The sequence below is a fragment of the Cebus imitator genome, unplaced genomic scaffold (genome assembly GCF_001604975.1).
Source record: "Cebus imitator isolate Cc_AM_T3 unplaced genomic scaffold, Cebus_imitator-1.0 Scaffold195, whole genome shotgun sequence".
Classification (NCBI taxonomy): Eukaryota; Metazoa; Chordata; class Mammalia; order Primates; family Cebidae; genus Cebus; species Cebus imitator.
In genome coordinates, this window is record NW_016107510.1 from 3,056,312 (window position 1) to 3,083,002 (window position 26,691).

At 35.0% G+C, this 26,691-nt stretch overlaps 1 pseudogene; it reads right to left on the bottom strand.

Moving 5' to 3' along the window:
* Window positions 1–25,677, bottom strand: LOC108316941 (annotated as a pseudogene).
* Between the last annotated feature and the right edge of the window lie 1,014 nt (window positions 25,678–26,691).

The window sequence follows — 26,691 nt, forward strand, 5'->3', positions numbered from 1 at the left end:
TTATAAGTCTGAACTTGAAACAGATTCTTGAACTGGGGGTTCATACCCATCAGCTCGTTCAACTTTAGCACCTGTCCAGAACCACCGCTTCACCATGCTCCATGAGTTTTCCCAATTCAAACTTGAGCTTCTTTAGCATTTTTACTTTTCTAACAAAGACATCATGGAGAGGATAAATAGATTGGCAAGCCTTTTCTATGTCTTTTCCAATGCTGTCTGGAATCAATTTATTGACCACTTTTTTCAAGTCATTTGTCTGCACCTCTTGGGTCATGATTTCCATCATCTTCTTCCAGATTTGGCATACCTGTTGGTGCTGAGCATAAGAGGTCTTCCATATCTGATTGTTGCCTTTTTTAGTAAAACCAACACAGAACAGATGAAGCAAGTAACCATCGGTAGTCTTTACATCAACACAAACTTCAATAATTGTCTGCCATTTTTTGACCATGGAACACAGTTTGTCACAGGTAAGATCTATGTCATGGAAGTTGGTCAGGCAGTTTTTGCCCTGAACATCTTCAGTAATCAGCTCGAATTTCCTATAAATGCAACTTCATCATTCTGCAAATCAGCAAGACTAACTTCAAACACTCAACCCTTGAGGCCAACAGATGCAATTTTGGTTTCTTGGGTCCTGGTGACTAGCGTCTTTCCACATTTCTTATATTGAACATAGCAGGTGCTTTCACATCATACCAATCTTTCTTGGAAAATGGATCAACTGCTTTCTTCTTGGCACCCTTTTTGCTGCCTTTTGTAAGGTGCTTGTTCTTGCCAACCACCACGGTGCTGCTCAGAGAGCCAAAAGGCTAAAGTTAGTTTCTTATAGGTAGCATATAGACAAATTTGGTTTTTCATCTAATCTAACAATGTCTGATTTTTAAATGGAGTGTGATTTTTACATTTAGATTATTTATATTTAATGCAATTATTGATACAAGTGGCTTTAAGTCTACCATCTTGTTATTTGTTTTCTATTTCTGTTCCTTGTTCCTCTTTGTCTTGTTTTGGATTAATTATTTTTAATATTTCATTTTTTATTTACTTTTTTGGTTTCTTAGCCATAACTTTACTATTTTAATGATTGCTTTGGTGATTATATATTTTTAACTCATAATCTACTCTAAGTTGATATCATATCATTTCACAAATAGTATAAAAATCTTTCTTCCCTATTTCTCCTAGTAGCATTTGTGTTATTTCCATCACACATAATATTTCTACATATTATTTCCACAATGTATTATTAGTAGTAGTATTGCTTTAATCAATTATATCTTTTAAAGAGACAGAAATAATTAGTACTGTGGGGTTTTGAGTTTTTTGGGGTTTTCTTTGTTTTTTTGTTTTTTGAGAATAATCTCACTCTGTTACTCCGGCTGTAGTGTAGTGGTGCAATCGTGGCTCACTATAGCCTCAACCTTCTGCTTCAGCCTCCCAAGTAGCTGGGACTACAGGTGTGGACCTTCACTGAATCTAATTTTTGTATTTCATGTAGAGACGGGATTCTGCCATGTTGCCCAAGCTGGTCTCGAATTCCTGGGCTCAAGCTATCTGCCCAGCTCAGTATCCCAAAGTGCTGGAATTAAAGGCATGAGCCACCATGCTCGGCCTAGTAGCATTGTTATATTACCTATATAGTCACCATTGCCAGTGCTCTATATTTCCATCTGGTATCATTTTTCTTCTGCCTGAAGGACTTCCTCTAACATTGCTTGTCATGAAGATCTGCTGGTGACAAGTTCTTCAGTTTGTGAAATGTCTTAAGTTCTTTATATTGTCTTAATTTGTGAAAGACATTTTTATTGGGAAAAGTTTTCTATATTAATAGTTTCCTCCTCACCTACTTTTTTAGTATTTTAAAGATGTTCTTCCACTGTCTTCTTACTTGCATTGTTGCCAACAAGAAATCTGCTGTCAGCCTTATTTTAGTTCCTCTTGTACATAACATGCCTTTTCTCTCTGCTTTTAAGATTTTCTCTTTAATCACTAATTTTAAACAATTCTATTATAATGTGCCTTGGTTTTGTCTCTCTGTGCTTCTTGTGTCCGGAATTTGTTGAGTTCCTTAAATCAGTGGGTTATAGTTCTCAATTTTGTATATAGAAATAGTTCAGACATGATTTCCTTCAATATTTTTCTGTTCCTTGCTTTAACCTGTCAGAGACTATAAATACTCAGAAATTAGACCATATGAAATTTCCTCACATCTCACTGATGCACTGTTCTTTTTCTTAAGTATTTTTTTTCTCTCTGGTTTTCCTTGTGAGTAGTTTTGTTATCTTCTCAAGTTCACTGCTATTTTCTTCCACATTGTCTAATCTGGCATTAGCCATGTTCAGCATATTTTTTATGATATAGTTTTCATCTCTAGAAATCTAAGTTTTTTTAGATATTCTATGTATTTCATTAACATGTTCCATCTTTCCTCTAGGTTCTTGAATATAGAGAATACAGTTAAAACAACTGTTTTAATGTTCCATCTAGTAATTGTATCATCTGTGTCATTTTGGGGTCAGTTACAATTGGTTGATTTTTCTCTTTAGTATAACTGTGGACTAAATGAGCTGAAGTATATCTGGCTCCATGTTCTATGATTTCACATTGGCATTGGCATTGCAAGTTCATGCTCTAGTTTCTAGTACATGTGTCTCTAGTTAACAAACCTCATTCTGCTCCAGAAATCTTATTACCCAGTCTGCAAACAGCTCTATATCAAACTGAGACTTGCTTTAGCGTTGTCTGCCACTGCTTAGGAACTATGTATGTAGGACTCTTTTAGCACTGAAGAGTTTGCATGATGCCAAGCTACCATCTTCCTTTCCCATCTGCCTGAGTTTTTCAAGTGATGTACCCTGCTCATCCACTAAGGTATTTGCTACCACTTGGCACTCACTGGCAATTGTCTGACTGGACTTCAACTGACAGGCAGTGTAGTGCTGTGGCAAAGTGTCTACTTTCAGGTTATAGAGGCTGACTCTTTGTTTTTGTATTCCTGCCAAATCACTTAGTAGGTATGGCCTTGAGCAAGTGATTAACTTCTCTATATCTCAATTTCTTTACCTGTAAAGATAATGATAGTACCTACCCTATCAGAATGTTGCAAGAATAAAATTGGACAATGCAATTTAAGGATATTAGAATAGCATCTGGCTTAGACATTTTGTTGTTAGAGTAAGCAGCGCAGTGTGGATCTACACTGGGAAATTTGGCTCTATAGATCACATTCTTAATCATTACATGACATCCTTATATCTGCTTTGCATGTTAGAGAAAATTTCCCTTCTGCTTTTATGACTGGATCAACTGCTGTCATTATTTAAGCCTAAATACATCCTATGTGCCTATCTAGCCAGAAGTACCTGGTAATGGCTTTTTTAAGTCCTGAAGTATGATAGGAATTGTTTTTCTCAGCACTAACTGAAAACTAAACATAAAAGATCAAGGAAAAACAAAGTGACTAGGAAACAATATTTTGAGACTCTTGGAGGTAAATCAACTTTCTTCCTCAATCTGTTTACTTTTAGCTGTATCTTCCTAAATCAGAAAAATTATATATATATATATATATATATATATATATATATATATACATATATATATAATTTTATACACACACACACACACACACACGAAGGACACTTATGGTCCCTTACAAGCCAGCATTTTTTGGTCTCTGTGATTTTTCTTTCACAGTTCAATATTTTATATTCAGAAGATGGAAAAAAAGTTAAGAATATATACAAATATTTGAGATTTTTAATTAGTGATCAAAATAAATATAAAGAAATTAGTTCCAATAATTATAGAGTAAAGCAGAAGTTGTTTGCAACAGAGGTATATGTTGAAGGCCAACACTGCACCTTTTCAAATATTTTTAAAACACTACCAAACTAAGTGGCATATATTTTCAAGATTCCTTTAGATTCAGAAATGAATACTATTACTACGAACACAAATTCACAATGGAACTGTTCAGAATTCTTGAAATTAGCATTTATTATCTTGAGCTAAATAACTCACAAGCATTACCTTTTCTGTAGGATTAATTTATATCCTGCCAGTGATGTTCCCTCAGCGGCCTTGACTCTGATAGGATGACCAATAGCCAGGCAGCCCTGAGTTATCGCTCGGCTCAGGATCATTCCAGTCTTCCAATGAATAGAGAGGGGGGAGAAAGGTCTAAATAAGTTAAAAGAACCAGAAAATTCAACAATGTGTCACAAATAGTGAGGTCATTATGCCTGGATAACCCTGGATATTAACAGTTGCCGAAAGTGAAACACTACCCACAACTTAGCAGTCAGTGAGCCCTGCTCAGAATCAGTAATCTTCTGTCCAACAAGGGTGGCATTTTACAGTTCAGCGCAAAATAAAACAGACCTTGATATCTTCATTTGTCTTTTTTTTTCTGTGCATATTTCACAGTGCAGCAATTTGGGGTCCATCACGTGTCACTTGCTATAGTTATAACTACATAGCTTACTGGAAATATATATGCACAGAAAAAAAAAAAAAACAGTGCAGTGAACTGAAAAGACTGAAACAAATCCTTAACCTTTGCATCAATTTAAAGTTTTACTCTGGGTCTAAATATCATGGGTTAAACATTTTAAGGTGGTTTGTGAACTGCTTTTGTTTTAAATGTTAGGATTTTCTGCCAAGGAAATTAAAGGGAAATATTGCTGGAAGGGCCATTTAATCATTTTCTTACTTACTGAAACAATACAACATTTTTTATAAGTGATAACTACAGAGAAATTTGTCAACATCTACTGGAGATTTATGGCATGTAAAATTCTCTCCTAATAGATGAAAGGATTTTTAAAAGAGGAAGTGAGGGTTCAATCTTAATGGATTTTCAAAATTGTTTTCTTTTTAGCATTTAACTTTATTTTTCATGTGTTTGCAGTGTGGAAAAGAAACGCAATGATGATTGATGACTGATGACTTTTTTAGAAAAATTTTGGTTTTAATAAGCACAGAATAAAATCCTTTTTTGACCATGTTTGTCTATACAGAAAAAAGAACTAGTTAGGGTGAGGAAAGGCAGCCATCATTTATTAAGCACTTTTCATATACCAAATACCATGCTTGAACATCACACATGCTTTCTCATTTCATCTTCACAGCAACTGTGCAAGGCTGGTATGACTAATGTCATTTACGGAAGAGAAAGCAGTAGGTCAATGCAGCTAAGTAACTTTCCCAATGTCACACGAGATGTTTCAATTATTTAAAAACTCCAAAAGTATACTCTTTTGGTAGGCATTTCAATTATTTTTGAGGAGATTTTAGACAAGTACATTTTTTCTACTATCATGAAATTCTAGAAACAGATACACTGGAATCAAAGAATATGGGATCTGAGAAAGGACCTTCCACAGCAACTGATCCAACTCTTTTTGATAGAAGACTAACAACTAGATACCATGTGTGACTGTCTGCTGTCATACAGCTATTCAGTGGGGTGCTGAGACTACAACACTTCCATCATGCTCACAGGTAAGGCTAATAAGTAGGAGAGTTTTATATTACAATGAAAGTTTTGAAGTCAAAAAGACCAAGAATCTTTCCTCTGCTATTTCTAACCTCAGTTTCTTCAGTGGTATAATAAAAACCTGCATAGTTCCTATAACATTAAATAAAATAATGAATGTGAATAAGGTACCTAATGTAATGCCTGACACATAATAGATATTCAACTAAGTGGAGATGTTATTATTATTAAATCAGAAACAAAATACCATGTAAAAAGGGTAAATTAACACAGTCTCCAGGCTGAAAAATCCAGATTTCAGGAACAGCTCATGTAAACTAATTCTGCTTTGATATATGAAATAAATAATATGTCTTAGTACCTTTGTGTCTTAATTATTCTATATGTTTATTTTTAACTTTCATAGAATTAAAGAACAACAATTAAGGGTAATCCAAAATTTCATTTGAGAAAATCATGCCAATCTTCCCTCCTCCCAGCAAACTTCACTGGGTGACTTCACATTCACAAGAGTGCTAAAAAGTAGCAAAATAATCTGTGATGAGGGGCCACAGGGAGATACAAGAAGGATAGGTGTGAACTACACCATCTCTTTTCAACAAAAATACATATTTACAAAATGTACTATAGTAGTAAGATGAAAGGAGAGGAAAATTTTATGTTCTTCTATAAGTCATATCCAATAATACAATAATAAAGGGAAAATATTAAATATTACCAATACACATGAACAAAATGTGTTAGGCAGTGTTCATGTTTATACTCGGGGGATTATTTTAAAAATATGTCCTTGCTAAGATGATATGCAAAGCCAGTATATGCTGCTAATCTACCAGACTCAGGGAGGCTCAGGGGTATATCTCAAAATGAAGACCCACTAGTAGAAGCACATTCAGACAAATCTCATGAAAATGATGAGTCTGTGGACTGTAAACAAATTCTATGCTTGGTTTAAATAGACTGTGAGGTATAAACTAATCAGCAGCATGTCTGATAGTGAACTGAATTCTCACTTGAGAATCTATAGAAGTCCTGTGGGCTAGACAATACCAAGAGCAGAGACAGCATTTATAATAGCCAACAATCTATCACGCTTTCACTTGTGTGTTCCTGTGCATGAGAGCACCGGGTACCTGTGAGTGCGGTGAGCCAGCCAGTAAGAGGAGTTCACTCAGCAAAAACAGACACTCTTAGGTACCTTGGTGATCAGCCACACACTGGCTTGAGGCCACAGGATTGATGATTCTGTCTGACTCCTGCTGCTTGCTTCACTGCTTGAGAAACTCCACTTTCCAATGGAAACTGAGGCATGAAGGACAATATTGGGATCTACCTATATCATGAGAAAAAGTATGCATTTTTAACTTATAGTCTAAGAGTTAAAGTCCTCAACACACTTACCCTAAAAAGTTATCCTAGAATGTTATTTATTCTGATTGATATCTCTTTTCAAAAAGTAGCATTCAATCCCCTTTAATTCAATTCAATCAATACTTATTGACCACCGACTCTAACATGCCAGACCCTAAGCTATGTGGTGTGAAACATTATAAAATATTTTTCCTGCCCCAAAGAAACACACAACAGAGTAGAGGCAATTTTTCTCTCTCTCCCCACCCACTTTTTATGTTAAGCTCCATATGAATGATTAAATAGTGTTATTACAGGCATGCAAAAAAATGATATGCTCATTTCTGCTGGAGTAACCTAAAGGTAGAGCATCTTGAAAGAGGTAACACGTAAACCTGGCCTTGAAGGATGGGGACAGTTTGAGAGGAATAATAAAGATTAAAAAGGTATTCCAAGTAAAGGCAAGGAAGTTTAATCAATGTGTCTTAGGATTTGCCGGTAGACTCAAAAAGTAAATTTGTCCAAACTGTAAAAAGTGTCAAGTGTAAAGCTATGGAGTCAGTTGAACAGTAGGGAGCCAGTGATAGCTTTTAAACTATCTAGCTAACAGCAGATTTTAGTTAGGTTGATCTGGTAAGGGTAGAGGATAACGGATTGTAGAATGAAGACATCAAAGGTAGGGAAAATATCTGGGAGTTCATACAATCTCTTAAGAATAAAGGAATATGAGCTGAGACTTTAGAGATAGTTATGGGGATGGACAGGAGGGTACTGAAGGGGGAGACACTGCACCCACATCTCTTGTGTTCCTTATCAGATTACATATGTCAAAGGTGTTGTGCACCTTCTAGCATTTCTCACTTAGAACCTGGTTGTCCAATTATTAGGCACTCATATCACCTGTAGGAATTCTATTACTTCATACTGAATAAATCTTATCTCCTAAATTATACTATCACTTTCACTGAGTAATCATTCTAGGATTTTTAGTACCAATATTTATTTGTGTATGCTTACAAGATGCCAATTTATATTTAAAACCCAATAAATGATGTTGCTTCAATACTATCAATTTATTTTCTAACACTAAAACTTCCATGCTATATCTGTGCTAACGCTAGATATTGCTGAGTAGAAAATTATTTTTTAATGCACAAATTAAATGATGATTTAAAAGGAAAATTTTTACAAGTGTGATCAGGCAACATCAAAAGGATAAAACTAATTTACATGGTAATTATTCTATAAGGAAAGTCACTTCTGAAGAGAAGAAAACATCATATTACTCCTATATGTGAAAATGAAATTTAAAAAAAGACAGCAACACTACCACATAAGCAGATTTGACTTATAGCGCTTACAGTGGCTGGCCGGATTGTGGAGGGGAATCCCCACAGTTTCTGATCAACGGTAAACTACATTCTACTAATCCATTCGCCACAGGACTCAGCATTTAAAGTAGCACTCTTACTCAACCTCCTAACTCCAAGTTGCCAACACACTTAAAACTCCCCTCTGCAATTGGGCAGAAGATTGCTTTGACTGAAATTAGTCAGACAGAAGAACCATACTGCCAACTGCTTCTTTGTACAGCACCTGCTGCCAGCGCCTACATTCTTGTTATCGCCACAACATGGTTTAATCTTTTAACAGTTGGCTTATTGGTGAAGAGTGAAGGGATCCTTTGTCTCTGCCTTGGGCTGGCACCTAGTATTAACACCATGCTGTTCTTCAAGAGATATTTTGCTGGACAGTTCCCAAGTGATTCTACATAGAGCAGACACAGCAAGGCCCACTAACTCAGCTTTATTTTGTGTTATTTAAAAAAATAAAAATTTCTGCCAAGTCTGGAGTTCTGATATGCTTAAAACTGACAATGGCCATTAAATTTTTCTTCTGTGGCTTCACTTTTTAAATTAATTTGATAGCTTAGCTTTAGACCAAATGAAAGTTGGAAGTTAAGAATTATGAAAGTTGGGATTTAAGAAAAAAAAAGTGCTCTGACAATCTGCCACATAATATGCCATATGTATGTGTGTGTGCACCCATGTACACACATGCATGTTCATATGTGTATAACAGCATTTAGATTGAGACTGGTATGTAAATGTATACTATCATATGTGTCACTAAAAACATTTTTAAGTCTTATTGAGAATCAGAAAAGAAATACTCTTTCATCCTTCTAAGTACTTATACACATAGCTCCCTTAAGTGACCGTTATGATTTTGCTTGTCTGAATAAACTGTGCTGATATAGAAGCAGTCAATGATAAAATAATGCATATACATGCTGGGCCAGTTAAAACTTGTTTATTTTTTTTTTCCAAATGGCTAATGAAGGTAGAGTAGCCTTCAACATTTTTGTGCAAATTCAAAATAAGAAAAGAACCACTTATGATCATCTCTTGCACATCTACTAAGAAACAAAACACAAGACAATAAAATGTTTCATGAAAGAAGTTCATAGAGCACAACCCTCATTTTGAACAAATTGTTTATTCTTATTGCAAAAAAATTTTACATGATGTTCACTTTTGATAATGCATTTAGGGTCAATTTGAATAATTTTACACATATTAAAATCACAGCTAATTTTAAAAATGTTATAAAATCTCTTTCCTCATGTAATTTCTGTTCTCTCTTATTGTTTCTATGCTCTAACTCTATAGCTGATCAGTCCACCCACTTCTAAGGCCAATGAATGGAAAGAGTTATAAGTAGAAAATATCAGCAAGGCAAAATCATGCAGTCAAACAAGGCAAAATAACTAAGATCTAATTGGACTGAAAATAAGAAAAGGACTTGGGATTTTAATTCAAGTCCTGTGTCCTATGCTAATGGCAATCTGTACAGAATCTAAACTAGAATTTTGTATTTGCTTTAGTATACGAATAATTTATAGAAAATATCATTTTTCGATGACTTGCTCTCCAAATAAATAGAACAGCAAAGAGTTTTTGTCTTTTCCCAGCCTCCTTTGTGACAAAAAGAATAATGCCAGAATAATACAGTAATTCAGTAATTATGAATGCATTCTACTATCATCCATAACTACTGAATTTACAAGCTAAGCTTTAACAAGTATACCATAATTCCAAAATTATAACTTGATGTTTCTCTTGCTGTTTCCATACAGAAAGTTGTCACTAATGTCCTGCTGATGTCTGTAAAGCCATGTATTGAAAGCCTAAAATTAAAATGTTTCCTTTTTATTTTGGCAGAACATATGACCTGCCAAACACCAGAGTCCATTGTTCTGCTCTATTTTCCCATAACCAGGCATTCCTGAAGCTATTCTTCTCATGAAATATTTTCTTTGATATTAACTACCATGAAGTTTAAATCTCATCCATTTCATGGAGATATCTAATTTGATTGCCCTTAAACAGAGTCAATCTAAAAATGTTGCCAATTAGAGCAACAATAGAGAGATGTTGAAAAATGTATTTGCCAAATTGTCAGTGTGTAGTAGATTCCAAAACAGTTATTGAAATGGATAAAAGGGCAACAGGTTGTAATGTCAGGGTTATAGCTGACTCCTACATTACAAATGGGGATTATATGTTCCAAATTTTTCTCTGTAGGAAAGGTTCTACTTGTCAATAAGAGATTTAAAAGAACAGTCAGGGGCTGAGCACTGATATCTCTATCTCAAGCCAATTTTAAAACATATGCATCAAGAATATCGGCTTTTGCCTCCCTTCCTTCAACCCCTGTTGTAATCCTCTTAGTGTGTTCTTTACCTCAATGAGCAGCAAGATTCTACAATAAAATGCCCAACAGATATCCGTCACCTCTGCCTGAATCCATCTTTAAAAGTGCTCCTTTTCAGGTTATTAAATTACTATTCCCAATGGACTGATCACCACTCTGCAAATAATTGGAGACATTTTTCTGAAAGGATTTTAGAGGCTTCACAGCTATGGAAGAGCTGTTTGTCTTTGAAAGCTTCTTTTTACTAGCCAATTTATCAAATTTTTGCTTCCTTACAATTTTGCTTTCTACTATTTTTGTTGAACTAAAATTTTTAAAGCTAAATATGCCATAGCATATAAACATTCACTTAAGATGGCTGTTTTCTCATTTTTACTAAATCATTAGAACCATTTAATGATTCTCTCATTCTTCAACATTTTAGAAAATATAGTTATCTTATTATAGTTATCCCACTTTGACATAAAAACAAAGAGAAAAGCCTCCTTTGGGTTCCTTTCCTCTGATATCTCTTTGATATCCAGTTGTTTTTTAGGTTTGAGTTGGTCTCTGTTGAATTAGTCAATTGACTAGCAAATTCAATTCAGGTCAGCTAACTGAACATCTAGATACTGCAGCAGAAACAGAGATGATCAGGATACCCTTTGCCTTTGAGAAATTTTTAATCTAGCAGGGAGGATAATACAAGGACTTCCTGAGTTATCTTCCCAATATGAAGATCAGATCACATCTTACCTCTGCTCAAATATTTCCAATGGCTCCTTGTTTTCTACAGAACAACCAGAATTCCCTAATATTGAATTAAGACCCTTCATGATCTGATCCTAACATCCCCAAAAGAACCTCCCATTCTCTCCTATCTACCCTGATGTAACCTGAAATATGCCCAAACTTGGAGCCTAATTGATTTTGTGCCATGCAAAAAGAAGTTGTAAGAGCAACAGCATCTAGTTTAACATCATTGTAAATGGTGCAAAGGGGAATTGTCATATCTGGTTGGGAAATGGGGTTGGGGTAAAGAAACATTTCATGAAGCAGTCACAAATCAGATAGGGGTAGAATGATGGGCAGGATTTTAATAGCATTTATTGAATATGCCAAACTCTGTGCCAGGATATGGCACAAGGGTGACAGAGAAGGCTAGGTGTGGTGACACGAAAAGAAGGGTGGAATTCTAGTCAAAGAGGTTCACATGGGCATAACAACAGAAATCAGGGAGTGCTTTCAGAAAACAACAAATAACAATGTGGCTTGGCTATCACCCGAAGACCATATTAGAGAATATTCAGCCTTGCAAGATAGGTTATGGCTAAACAAGCAAACAAAAAAATCCATTCGCCAAAAATGTATTGTGCATTTGCCCTACATTGAAGACTTTGTCTTGGTGCTTAGGAATACAAAGGCGAGTAAGACAATGTCTGCGCCCAAAGAATCCTCAGTTTAGTGGAGAGGAAACATAAAAGCAAATACCTATACCAAAATACAAAATCAAGACCACTTTCAAATGAAAATAAGGAGTCCTGGGAATACAAAATAAAGATTAATTCTTTCCAGAGTATATGAGAAGGCTTTATGGAAGAGGTTGTTGAGTAAAGCCTTAAGAAGCAAGTAATGGTAATGGTTAGGGGAATACCCCAGGCAAAGAACAACACAAGGCATGACACAAGTATACAAAAGTGGAAAGCATGTTATGGTACACAATTTATTAGCTCTGACTGTATTTAGAGTATATGGAGGGGCAAGAAGAAGAGAAAATTGGAAAGGTAAGTTGGGAGTGAAGGTAGATTAGAGGAGAATCATGGAGATCAATGAAGTCCAGATGAAAATTTGGAACTTCAAAAGGCAACAGCGGAGCATACATGCTTTTTGAGCAAGAAAATAATGCTGCAGCAAAAAAACCTAACAAGGAATGCCAACAGGATCAGAACTACAGTATATAAATCCTAATGTCAGATTAAGGTAAAAACACAAAAGACATTAATAAGCACACAATTCTACTTACTTTAATTTCTAAATTTGCTCAAAACCAGGTAAAATTAGAAATATTTGATTCTATTTTGAAAATTATACTATTTAGATCGATATGCTCCTTAAAATAACCAATATTTTCACTTTAAATTTTGACATAATTGAGAAACTGAATGGGTAGCATAAAGACATTTAAAAAGAGCAGGTTGGGGCAATGTGTCTCTTGTATTGACTCTTGAAAATAAAGGGCCTAGTTGATAGGAAGTCCTACTTTCTTTGGACTGCTCTATCTCTATGAATGACTTTTGATTTTGATTTCATGTGTTCAAAAACTAAAGCTTATACAGCTAAAATGAGCAACAACTGTACACAGAGTTTGCCGGCTAAGAAAAACAAAAGAATTATTCCTTCTTTAGAGACAGATTCAAAACACCTCTCATAATTCAGATGGAGAAAAAAAAATCTTCTTTACTGGAAAGATAAATTTCTAAGCGTAAATTGATATGGACCTTCTGGATTGGGTTGCCATGAGTTAGGTTTCCTAAAGAACTTGTGTTCCTTAGATTCATTGACCTATAAAGCAAATAGATCAGATCCTAAACTATAGAGATAGCAACCATCTTGAAGACTTCCTTAAATAACTCCAACTTATTATTATAGCTATTAATAGTACAAATAAAATATGTCAAACAATAGGGCTTAAATAACATGAATCAGGTAGAAGTTTTTCAAGTAGGAATGGTATATATTGTTTCAGTTTTGAAGTGCCTGGTTAATTAACAGGAAGTAAAGAATAACACCTGCCCCAACATTTGTAAAAATAATTTATAGTTTAAAAATCTGTCACAGGCCAGGAGCCATGGCTCACGCCTGTAATCACAGCACTTTGAGAGGTCAAGGTCTGCAGATCACTTGAAGTCAGGAGTTTGAAACCAGCCTGGCCAACATGGTAAAACCCCATCTCTACTAGAAGTACAAAAATTAGCCGGGCATGGTGGTGCATGTCTGTAGTTCCAGCTATTCAGGAAGCTGAGGCGGAAGAGTCCCTTGAACCCAGGAGGTGGAGGTTGCAGTGAGCCAAGATCGCCTAACTGCACTCCAGCCTGAATGACAGAGTGAGACTCCATCGCAGGGAAAAAAAAAACTGTCACAAATATCCATCCTACATCGGCTGAATGTCCAATGCATGAAACGCACCTTTTAAGGTAAAATTACTAAAATCTAACCTTATTTTGTAGGAAATGGTTCTCCAAGTCCACCTTTTCAAACTGGTCAGGTATCCGTTGACTGGTACAGTTGAAATTAATTGGAAATCCCTCACAAACTTCCCAACTAAGAAAAGTAAAATATGTAATTATTTTTATTAGAACACTATGCATTTAATTACAATACTCTTTACTCTTTAATCATAATACTCTTTACTCTTTGAGCATACTTTATTACTAATAATTTATACATCTTATACTCTGTTATTAAAAAAAAGTATAGTTTGTAACCTTTTTAATACAGATTTGTCTTGCTATCTATAATTGGTAAAGGTAAAACTTTATAAGTTTACCTGACAATTATTTATGAGATAGGAGGATTCCATGCCTAATTAATTATTAATAGAACAAAGAAACAAAAATGACTTTTACCCTTACAAAATTACTTGTAGTGGAGACCATATTCTTGTTAAATTTATGTTTCAAATATACTAGATTATGAATAATAAAGAATGTTTTTATACTTATAATGGTTAAACATGCTAGTCTTGTAATTTCAAGAGAGGCTTAGGAGCCATTACAGTTTAGTGAGTATAAGCAAAAACCACAAACTACAGACTCTGAGTTTCCTTCTTAGTTCAGCCAAACCATTTATCTTAAAAGTGACCCAATTCTTATCTTAAAAAACACTACCTGGCTCAACACAGATATGTTAGGACATACTATGTAGCATGCTATTCAACAGAAACCAGTCCTTGAACTGGTAATAGCAATTTCTGTCAACACTCTGAGAAATACAAATAAGAATATGATTATTAAGATATAAAATAATCCACTTTTAGAGTATAGAAAGAAAATCCAAATGGAGTTTAAACTTAAGTAAATTATCTAACAATATTAGTTTGCATTCAGTAAAGGCAGTTTCACATTGTTATGCTCAGGGACCTAGGTCTAATTTGAATAAATTTAATAAAACAGTATTTATTGCACTTGAAGTGAAATTAAGAAGGACTTTATGAATTAAAAATGTAAACTCCTGGCTAAAAATGCAAGGGAAAGAGTTGAGGCAAGTTTAACAGCTTGGGAAAGATTATTGCATACAAATTAATCCTCTTATAAATAGAAAATATCTGTAAAAAGAATGCTGATGACTTACTTTCTATCTATAAAGAAACAGGTTCAAATCTTGCCTGGAAAGTACCAGCAGTCATTGGGGAATAAAGCTGTTATTTAAACAATTACCAATGAGTATGTCCCTCTAGACATATTTAGCAATAGGTTGTCACTGGCTGAACTGAGTGAACTCTTCAGACTGCTTTTGGTTCTCTGTATACAACTTCTACTTCAGCATTTTCAACTGCTTATTAAGGAGAGCTATAATTTGTTAAATTATAAGATTGTTAAAGCTAGATGAGACCTTATAGGTTACCTAATCCAAAATAGGATCTTCTGCAATGTCCAATATGGTAGTCACTACCTACCCATTTCTATTTAAATTTAAATCAATTTACTTGAACAGAATTTAAAATTCAGTTTTGCATTCATACTAGTCACATTTCAAATGCTCAATAGTCACAAACCGTGTGTCTGTCATCACAGAAAGTTTTATCAGATGGCACTGAATAGTGGCTAAGCACTCAGGTACTTAAGACAAATGATCTGGGTTAGAATCCTGGCACTACCAGGTACCAGCTGTGTGACTTTGGACAAATTACTTCTCTCTTTGTGCCTTGGTTTCTGTCTCTGAAGAATGGAGTTAGAATAGAGTAATATGGAATAATAGGATTAAGATAATTGTTGTGAGGATTAATTGATTCTTACCCAATTAATTTGTAACTGTGCCTGGCCTGTGGTCAACAGTCAGTAAAAGCCAGTTTATATTATTTGCAGATAAGAAACTGACACCAATCTGCTCCTGGACAATCAAGATCAGAGATGAAGCAAAATGCCTCCTTAGATCTCCTAACTCCTCCTCTTCACTGCCCCAACAAGTCCCCAGAAGGTTGTTTTTGTTCTAAATGTATCCTCATCAGATAAGATGTTTGAATATGAACATTCACACAGAGGACATATTTTATATTTTAACAATTCCATTTAAAATGATTAATTTAGAAATAACCACTAAAAACAGCTTTTCCATTCCAAACAAAATTGTTGTTTCTGCAAAGCAGAAACTATATTCTGCTCATGGACCCATAAGATTTTCTAAAACTAAGGGAAGTTAATAAGTCTTTTAGGCACTAGCTCGTTATGCTATGAAATAAGTCAATAAAAATTGGCTTATTTAAGACAATTGAAAGAGCATCTTTTAGTGTTTCAAATCACTCACTCTGAAAAATCCTGAATTAAGTGATTTGGATTACTTTAACCACATCTTTAATAAAATTACTTGTTAATTTACTTGCCACATCCAGGTAGCAGAACAGCATTAGGATCCAAAAAAGTCTTATATGCAACCACGATGTCACCTCTGGCAAATGCACTCACTCGATCAAAAGTCAAACCCAAAGCAAGGTTTAGTGGAGATCTAAAACATGGAAAAAAATCAAAACTATCTTCAAAATTATATATACACTGAAATTTGAGCACAAATAAACAATAAAACACATATTATTAGTGTCTAATAAAATTCAGAAATAAGTGAATTTCCTATTATATAACTGGTATTCTATATTAACACCTGAAATATATACTTCAGTTTATTTAGCTGATCTATAATATGCCAAAATAATTTCAATATATGTAATTAAAAAAATAACTGCAATAATTAAAGCGAAGTATTTAGTTGAGAAAAACAATCATCATTCATATAATGTTCATTTTCCATGATTAACAGTAATCCCATACATCTATAGTAATCTTAGGAGCTGATAATTAAATGAATTCTCAATATTTGGCTACAAACAACCATTTCTCGTGAGCTCACTAAATGCGATGCTGATTTGATTTTCATATTACTTATTGTTAAACACACTGTTTTAGGTGAATTTGGAAATTAAAATCAAAAACAGATTTTAAATCAAAACAATGGCCACTATTGTCAACTATGAGCCATTTTCATCTAAATTACTAAAGACTTGCTATTTATCTCTAGAATTAAAAATCAACTGCATCGCCTGTGTAGTCTTGTTGCCAAAAATATTTAAACTGAATCTAATCATGAGAAAAAACTCAGATAAACCCAGAATGTGGGACATTCTACAAGAAAATTGCCTGGACTCTTGAAAAATAAGTTAATGTCATGAAAAACAAAACAAAAGATTAAGAGAATATTCTAGGTTAAAAAGAACTACAGAAAATATAATACAAAGAAGCATATTTGGATACTGGATTACAAAGAGCTCTAAATCATATTTTGGTTAGCTTGAATATAGAGTGTATATCAGAAGATATTACACTACTGTTGACTGTGTTAGATATTATGATGTGGTGACACATAACTCTTCTTCAGTTATGTAACCTGAAGCATTTAGGAGTGAAATTTTAATGTCTGGAATTGCTTTCAAGCCGTTCGAGAGAGAGAGAGAGAGAAAGAGAGAGAGAGAGAGGGAGATGGGAGATATAAAAGAGGAAAACAAATGTGGCAAAAAGTTTTCTTAGATTTGAAATTTTTCAAAATAAAAATTTGAAGGAAAAATAGAGTATTCAAAATAGAGGCAGACATTGGCAAAACTCGTCTTTTACAAATGAGTAGCTTGACCCATCATATCAACATAAGTTAGACACAGTAGAATCACCTACTGAAAATGAATACCGTTTACTTGGTATATATTGCATATTTTCTCAATATATTTCAAACTAGATGGCAATAACTTTTTACACATATACATTTTAAACATTCCCATGGTAGCAAAATGCTGTAATGGTTTCCTGGTACTTTACGTTGGATTGGAAACTAGAAAAATACATTACAGTGTTAAAATCACAATGAAATACAAATAAATATATGTACTGGTAAATTTCTCCAACTACAGTTCTCAGGTGCCTTTTAGAATATCTCAGATTTTTGGCATTTTACCAGTTATTCCACAAATATGATCCAATTAGCCAAGAACACGTTTAAAATTATTAAAATGCTATATGATAGCAAATGTCATTAAAAGTATTAAAATTAATGTCATTACTTTCATTTTGACAATAATATTAAAAAGAAATAATAATGACACATTTTATGAAAGCCTATCCTTGTAATTAGAAGAGCTTACTAGATTGTTCTAGAATTCTTGCCTTTTTAAAATTCATCAGTTTTTATCATTGTAAAAACAATTCTACTTATGATGTTATGAAATTATATTTTGAAATTTATCTATGGACAAAAACTTACCATTCCATTCCTTATAGATTTCTTAATTCTATAAATTACACAGCATAAGAAATCATCAAGCATTGTAATTTTACTGGGACAGAAGAAATAAATTTTGTAACATGAGACACACAACTTATTCTAGCCGCTTCTTCCAAATCCTTCATGGATTTCTGAGTACATTTGTTTCAGTATTTGAAATTTTAACTATTTGAACATGTAGCAAATCCAATCAGCCCTTGCTTTGCTAAGATTTAGGTTTATTTATGTTATTTTCATTATAGTTAGTATATGATTATTTATACTTTATATGAAAAATTACTTTCCCTTATTCTGTTCTACAGCTAATAAGCTTTAAAAAATTAAAAATAGGCAGAACAGTATGTTTAAGTTTCCTGACAAGCAGTTTCAGAGTTCATCTGGATGTGTCCTGTCAAAATATGCATACATTTCCAAGATATTGAACACAACAGCCCAGCTCATCAGTGCCTGTATACTGTAGCCTTTTTCTTTCTTCAGAAACGCAGATAATTTTATGCAGGAATTTACCAATCTACAAAAATTTACACAATGCTCAGTAATAACCAGTAATTATTGTGGGATAATGTAAGGTGCTTTTGAGGAATATAACTTTGATAGGATAGGGCTTACAAGCTTTACCAATTTATCTTTAGCTGTCCTGTCATTGGTGCTTAAAAGGTTAAGACTTTATTTGTGAAAACACAGAGAGATAGAGGGGAATCATGTTGTCTACAGCTTCATAAATCTTGCTTAAGATCCTTTTCAATTACCATCCATTTCTCCTTTAAAAAGGGACAAAAAATAGTGGAGTGGAAGCAGGTCAGGGCAGTGTGCGACAATGACAGTGTGATGGGCTTGGGCCCCCCGTGGCGTTTCCATCTGCTATCATTAAGGTGACTACTCAGACATGAACAAATCCCTCTTGCTGTGCTGACAGGCAGACTTCAAGAACTATGACAAGGCATTAAGACAGAAAGTCAGAGAGAGAGAGAAAGAGAGACAGAGAGAGAGAAACAGGGAAGAGATGTCATATTCCACAAACAATACTGCCCTGCAAAAACACCTCTAAAGTTTTATTGGAATTCAAAATTTTTAGAAATGTTTTATAAAGGGTGCTACTTGGCTTCTCAAATCTCCTTTCAAATTAGCTCACCCCTGGAAAGACTGAGGACAGAAACCAACCCTTTGCTCCTACCTGTATGCTCTACCATAAGAGACCCAAATTTTTTGCTCATTCTTCAGCAAAAGTGGATTCTTAATATCTTGACCATTCTCATCAAAAAGCCGCATTGAAGAAAAATTGAGGCCTGGTGGGTTGATGGAAGAACCTTGAAGCCTTTGATGAATCTTGAGACGGAACTGGTTGGGGGCGGGTCGGGGCAGAGGGGATAAAGAAGAATAAATAACCTAAAATGGGAACATCTGTAATAAACTGTCTCTACTCTGTAACAAATGAAGTTCAAATAAATGATAATTAAATTCATATAGAATGTTAAAAGAAGTGTGAAATGACGGCAATGTTTAGCTCAGTGTAAAGTAACAAAATGAGCATGAGCTTTTAACCAGCAGGGGGTGCCACAGGCTTGTGATTGAGCTCTGACCCTTTGGCACCAGGACTGAAAGCAGATGTGGCAGTTTTACAGAAAGAGCATTTAGCTTCTACACATGGTAACGGTCCTCTTTGATAAGGGTTACGCTTTTCTTATCTAAGCTACATATTTTGTTAGGGGCCTTCCAGACCACGTTCAAGTTTTACAATCACCAATCTCCCTGTCACCAACAAATCTCAGGTAACTAATAATAGGAGAATTGCAAAAATTAAAATGACTTTTCATGTAAGTTGGTTCATTTACAAAGGTCTCTTTTCTAGATGCATTTGAATTATGAACCCTGAAATAGCTTGTGAACAGCTTCAACAATGGATGTTTTTAAGTTGTAAGACATCATTGAAGTGCGAGGTATGGAAAGCTGTCATTTAATATTTAAAATAATAGCATTGTCATTGTTTGCTTCCATCTTGCGTTTAGAACCTCTAAATTATCAAGACATTTCTAATTTAGGGGATGTTTCAAATATAAAGTAAATCTAACAGAAGTGTGCTGTATATGGTATTTTTAAAGGCATTTTTCATTATCTTCTGTCAGCTTTGCTTAAGTGTTTCAGCCTCTGCTCTTTCCTGCTCTGCACGCCACCCTATCCATCACTCTTCCCCTAGCCTTCTGTCATGGGCTTCCTTTTCATCTCTTCCTTGTCAGTTCTTGTGTCTCACGATTTCTTGTTACTCTGTAATCCCTGAAGGGTTGTGGATATAACTATGGTCTTTTCTGGCCTAACTGCAGTTCAGGGTCCTCTGTTTTTCTTTTCTTTTTGCTTCTCTATTAATTCCCATTGGCGGTATATTGAGAAGTGCTAAATGGTGAGGCTCAGAGGAAAGAAGGGAAAGTTGCAGGTCTGCCATGCATCTCAGGTGTCTCACTGATTGGTTGTAAACTCTTGACTGAGCAAGTATTTCCTTTGACCTGCAACTACATGTACAGCACCTAAGAATTCGGCTTTGTCCTAGTTAGAGATACATAACAGTATCTCCAACTTCGATGTTTTCATTAGCTGAAGATTTTTAGTCTTGATCATTGGAAAGGCTAGAAATAATGACACTTTCTTTCATTAATGTAAATAGTCCTCATCCAGCATAACGAATTTCTTTGAATTAAAAATGATAATTACTCTCCTCTTTAGGTGTTTAAGAGGCAAAGGTGTTAGAACAGTAAAAATCTATATTTCCTTGGTTATTTTCCATTGAAACTGCAAACATAGTTTGAAATCTATAAACTGTATTTTTAAAGCCCTACATTTATTTTAGTGTAGTCTCAGCCCTTGAGCTTATTTTTGTTGCTTTTCTATTATTTCAGAAAACATGTTATGCTGATCACTTTTTAAATCACTGAGATTTTGCTTTACAGGCATCACCTTTTTATAAAGAGGAATGATACAAAAGATTTAAGGCCTGATCCAGGAAAGAAATCGGTGCACAAAGAACAGGGATGTGAGGTAGACATGCGATGGGAGCACCTAACCACTTAACCAAATTCACTTTCACAGGAGTTGCATTGCAATCTCTATTTTCTCAAGTTGGTGACAGACTGCATTTTAGGTGTTCAAAGATGAGCATTCAACAGTCTACAGGAGGTAAGGGCCTCTGTGCCCTGCATCTTTAGGTCATTGGTTAGAGCTTTGTGGTGGCAGCCAAACATTGTGATAATCTTCACCCATTTATTTTCAAAGCTATCATCACCAGGCCTTTATAAGATAAGAATTTGTTCAAGAACCTGAAAAGAGTGTGAAACATCTTAGGCTAGTGATTGAGACAAGTGTCCACACAAGGGAGCAGTTGTCCATGGGTTGTGTCACAAGGGCTCTCCCAAAGAGCTTTATAATGCCCCTAATTAATGTTTTTGCCCCAGATTTATCACATACAGAAGCACACCATAGCTCAATTTCTGTGTGTTATAAGTCAATACAAAAAAGTTTCTATAGAATAGTATCTTCCCCCTTTTTTTTTTTGAGATCGGGTCTCACTCTGTCGCCAGGCTGGAGTGCAGTGGTGGGATCTCGGCTAACTGCAACCTCGGCATCCCAGGGTCAAGCAATCCTCCCACCTCAGCCCCTGAGTAGCTGAGACTACAGGCATGCACCACGATGCCGGGCTAATTTTTTTTATTTTTTGTAGAGATAGGGTTTTGCCATGTTTCCCAAGCTGGTCTCAAAACTCCTGAGCTCGAGAGTTCCATTTGCCTCAGCCTTCCAAAGTGCTCAGATTACAGGCATGAGCCACCATGCCCAGCTTAATATCTTCCTGTATAAGATATCATAAATGCCATCTTCAATTTTAACATGAACTCAATAGTAAAATATTCTAATGTAAAAAGAGGGGGTGACAGGTGAAAAACCCTATGAAGGCCTTTATGTCATAGTAATTTGTATAATCAGTAAAAAGAAACCAGGCAAGGCTTTGGATCCTTCTCCCTCTAATCAAAATAGCATTTCTTCCTCTCTTCCAGGTCCAGCTAATGATCCAATGAGAGCATCCCAATTCATATGCAACTTTTTTGATTGGCTGTAAAAGCCAGGTAATGAATACCACCAGGAGAGGTAAATCTGAGGGTGCTGAACTGAAGGGAGAAAAAGGGAACAAGTTGCTGAACAAAGGCAAGGCAACAGAGCCCAAAACACTGGTGTGCACTCGGGTGCATAACCCCAATTTGTAAACAACAGGCTGTTCAGTGTCCTTTTATGAAAGATAAAGACCCAAAATAAAGACCCTGAACATGTTGGTTCTGCCTGAGAAACATCCCAATTGTCTGGAAAACAGAAAAAGGTAAGAATGCCTAAGATGTGAGCAAAACTAGTTGGACTTGCTCACAATGAGCATGGGAGAAGACCAAGGCTGCATGCTAATTACTCAGAATCTAGGGTTTAGGGATACCCTAGACCCAGGGCATACCTTTTACTTTTTTAAAAATTGTAAACAAGAGGGAAATCCTGATGTATCAAAACCAGGGCTCAGTACAGACAGATTCCAAATATAAGCATGATGAAGGTTAAGAAACTGTTAGGTATGGAGGCTAGGAGTTAACACTACACTAAGGCTGAAAGCCTAAGAAATTCAGAAGTCAATCTTTGCAATATCAGCCTTTACAGATCAACAAACCATTGATCTTCTGAAAAAAAACGTTAAGATATAATTGTCTAAATTAGATACAAGTAGCTTGCAAGACACTTAAAGTCATAAGTAAATTGTCAGTAAACTCACTCTTTCCATCATATCATCAGTTTGAATTGGGCTATCAGATCCCAAATCTTTTTTACTGATACAAACAGAGATCTCGCCAGTGTTTTTACCATTTTCAAATACCTGAAAAATAAACACATTCAAAAATGAAAATAAATACATGCATATATTCATACACACATAGATAAATCTAGGCAGTCCTCTGTCTTCACGGTACCATGTCAACTGAAAATTGTGCACATGGGAAGTGTGTAAACAAAGGACTGACTGTATAAACACATGCAAGTAAGTAATTGGTAATGGAAACAAACAGCGCTAAAAAGAAGAAGTCTCCTGCTTCTCCTTTTGGTTTCAGTGTCTAATTTCACTGGCATACCCTACAATCTTATAATAGAAGAAAATGTGGACATTAAAGAAGGAATCACTGACCACAGCAGATTCTTAAATGAAGCAAGTGCCAAAAAAAAAAAAAAAAAAAAGGCAAGTAGCAACCAATTAACTAGCTCATCTTGTTCTTCATAAAACCACAAATAATGTGAGGAATCTTATACTTTGATTTATACTTAAATATATCGGTGTTCAGCTCATCTTTTGGCTCACTAAAAGGAAATTTAACCTGACAGATTTATTGCATAACAGTACGATGAAAGTCATCAATTTTGAGTGCATATATGCAACAAGTTGTTGAGAACAGAGATAAAATTCATAACATTGCATTATGTAACACTCACTGGGGAAAAAAAAATGCTAGCAAACGTTCTGGTCAAAAGGATCTGAATAAACCAGTCCCGACAGGATGGCTTCACCAGAGTAAACACCACCCCTTCAACCACGCTGAGGATCCATGTGGGGTGTGCCATTCACGAGGCAAGAAAGGAAGCAGCTGAGAGAGGGCCTGATGAATAATTTAAACCCCTGCTTTTTATTTTTTTTTTCTCAAAAGCTCTTTTCTTCCCTCTCTGATATGCCCACCACATCAGCAGACCCATTTATTTATTTCTAGTGCTGTTTCCAGAGAAAATAATTTGGGAGAACACTTATTTAAAATTTTTTTAAATCATCTTTTTAAAAATATTTTTTGAGAAAGTTTGACATTTATTTAATTAGTTTCAACCTGGTTTTGGAAATAATGTGCTTCAATAACACTTCTGCAGCCTTTAGACATAAAAAGAGAAAAATAAAAAGAGTAATAATGTCAAGAATTGTAGGTTTCATTCCAGTCAGTGATGTTCATTGAGCTACTGATAGTCCAGTAGAAACACTACAACTCTCAGCCTTGGTACATTGATATTCCACATGCTACAGTATCTTTTCTCAGTGGGGGTTATTTTTAAGCAATAACCCTGAGTAAAGACACAATTCTGAGTTTAAAAAAATTTCTCTACTTTTGCAAGGAACCTTGTAGACCCAACTTCTGCCTGCAAACTTAAGAAAATCATGTGGGAAAAGACTCTTACTGTCCTAATAATCTCTTCAGGACTCAACTTTGGAATAAAACTCTTAAGCAACAGAGAAATTTAACAATGAAGGTCACAATTCTCAGTGGCATGTATTCTGCAAGGTTAGTGCTGACAAAAGCTCAGTTTGGAGAACTTATTGATGTTCCTTTGTCGAGACTTGCTAGACATGGAGTCAGAGTGCAGCAAATTATATTCTGGAAAATAGCAGTGCCAAGTGCTAACTGCTAAACTGAGAAAGCAGAGAGGTCTTGTCAACACCTAACACCTTCATTAGCTCACTACTTTCTTCACTACTGATAATAAAGCTTCCCTTCTATGTCCAGAAAAGTGTTCTCAAAAATAAAAATAAAAATTGGCTATGACCTCTGCAAATCCTGCAAGGGCATTTTTTTAAAAAAAGATGTTTTAGTGGTTATATAAATGTTTAAATGTTTAAGTGAAGGGAGGTTGCCCTCCACTAGTCATACATATAATGTGTTTTACTGTGTCCAGAAACCTAAAAATTCTCCAAACTGAAATCTTATGAGATTCTGTTTTTCTTAAAGCTCAGCTCTAGTTTTTAAGCTCTATATTAATATGCCTATTTTAAAATGCAATATATATATATACACACACAAATATGTTTGTTTACTTATTACTCCTTTGCATGAGAAATATTTTTATTTCTAATATACAATGTTTAAACAAAGATAGCTCTCTAAAGAGAGAGTTTCTATAATTGACTTAGATACAGGAAAATAAAAAATAGTCTACCTTTATTTTCCTACTGCCCAATTCTTGGCTTAAGAAAAATCGGCTGCTGTATTGGCTTCCCAGTGGTTCTCTGCATGGCCTCACCTCCCTACAGCTCTAAAATTAAATTCTCACCCTTAGAGTGGGATGATGCAGAAAGCCAGCTGAGGCTAGCCATGGGTCCCAAGGAATAAGGCAATAGAACCTAAAAAACAATGATACAGATCCTGTTGAAAAATGTAGCAGCTAATGACTACTGAAGAAACATCTAGAAATAGGAATTTACTTCTATGCCCTTAGTCACACAAAATACAGTTTCAAGACAGTGTTTTCTATGCACCAGTCTTTTTACTTTCCTTCATGTCAATATTGACTTTTCTTAAGCTAAACTAAATTAGATTAATACCCAAGTTTCATTGTAATGTCAATTCATTCACTCAGCAAATATTTACTGAGTGCCTACTCTGTGCCAAGCACTGTTCAGGTACTTAAAAAGCATCAGTCAACTAAGATTCCCGCTCTCAATATGTTTGCCCTCTGTTGGACTAAAGGGAGGGGCCGATGATAAACAATAAGCAGAACACAAACAAATAAATACATCATACAGCATATTCAGGGTATGCCTGCATCTTGTAAGACCTGAAGTTTATACAATTTGGTCGGTCTTCTTTAACAAAAACAATGCAAAACTACTAATGCAAAACTAGTTATGAACTACTCAGCATAAGAAAACAACTTACACACATTAAAAAGCTGATACATAGCAAAAACATTAAAAATTCTGAAAAAGTCACAAAATATTTTCATTAACTATCCAAAGCACATTTATTTTTACTGCATTGCCTTTGATCGCCTCTTCATATAGTAATTCTGTAACATTTTCTATAGAGAGAACAGGAAGATAATCTGCCCTTATCTCTAGAATGGTTAATCAAAAACAATTATTTTATTCTTTATTAGAAGTTTCTTTTGGCATTACAACTTTATTGGCCATTTCCATTAAAAGTTTAGGATTCATGCCAAATTTTGGAAAACCTCAATCAGATTTCTTTAAAATTTGAGCTATAAAATGTGAAAAAAATTTCTACCAATTGGCTCTGTTAATTTCACACCATGTTTCTCTTCCACCACCCACTCACATATATTTGGTGCCAGCCACTTTAGTGTACCAATCAGAAGACAGTACACTATTGGGTCAACAGGCAGAAGCTGTCTTCCTGGAAGCCCTTTCCATACCAAAATGGCTAGCACTAACTGAATTTACAGAGAAGTGACAGCAAAACACTAATTAGATTCCTCTACAGCCAAACTCAATGTATCCCTACATTGAGTATTCCTCTACACCCAAACTCAATGTATCCCTAACTTAATTTCTCTTCAGTCATACCTCAACAAAAATGTCTGCAGTCATTCAACACCACATGGTACAAAAGAAGGTATGAAAGAAAAGAAATATTGAAGTGTAAAGAGACAACGGAGTTAACCTATTAAAGCTAAAATATATTATGTTTGCAAATTTTATGGGAATTATGCAGGGAAGGGGCCATGAAGCTTAGGCTTCATTAGCTCATGGTAAATGCACCCCATCTAAGGGAGAAGGTGGTGTAAAGGAGAAAAAGTACAGCAGGGCAGGAGATATAGGC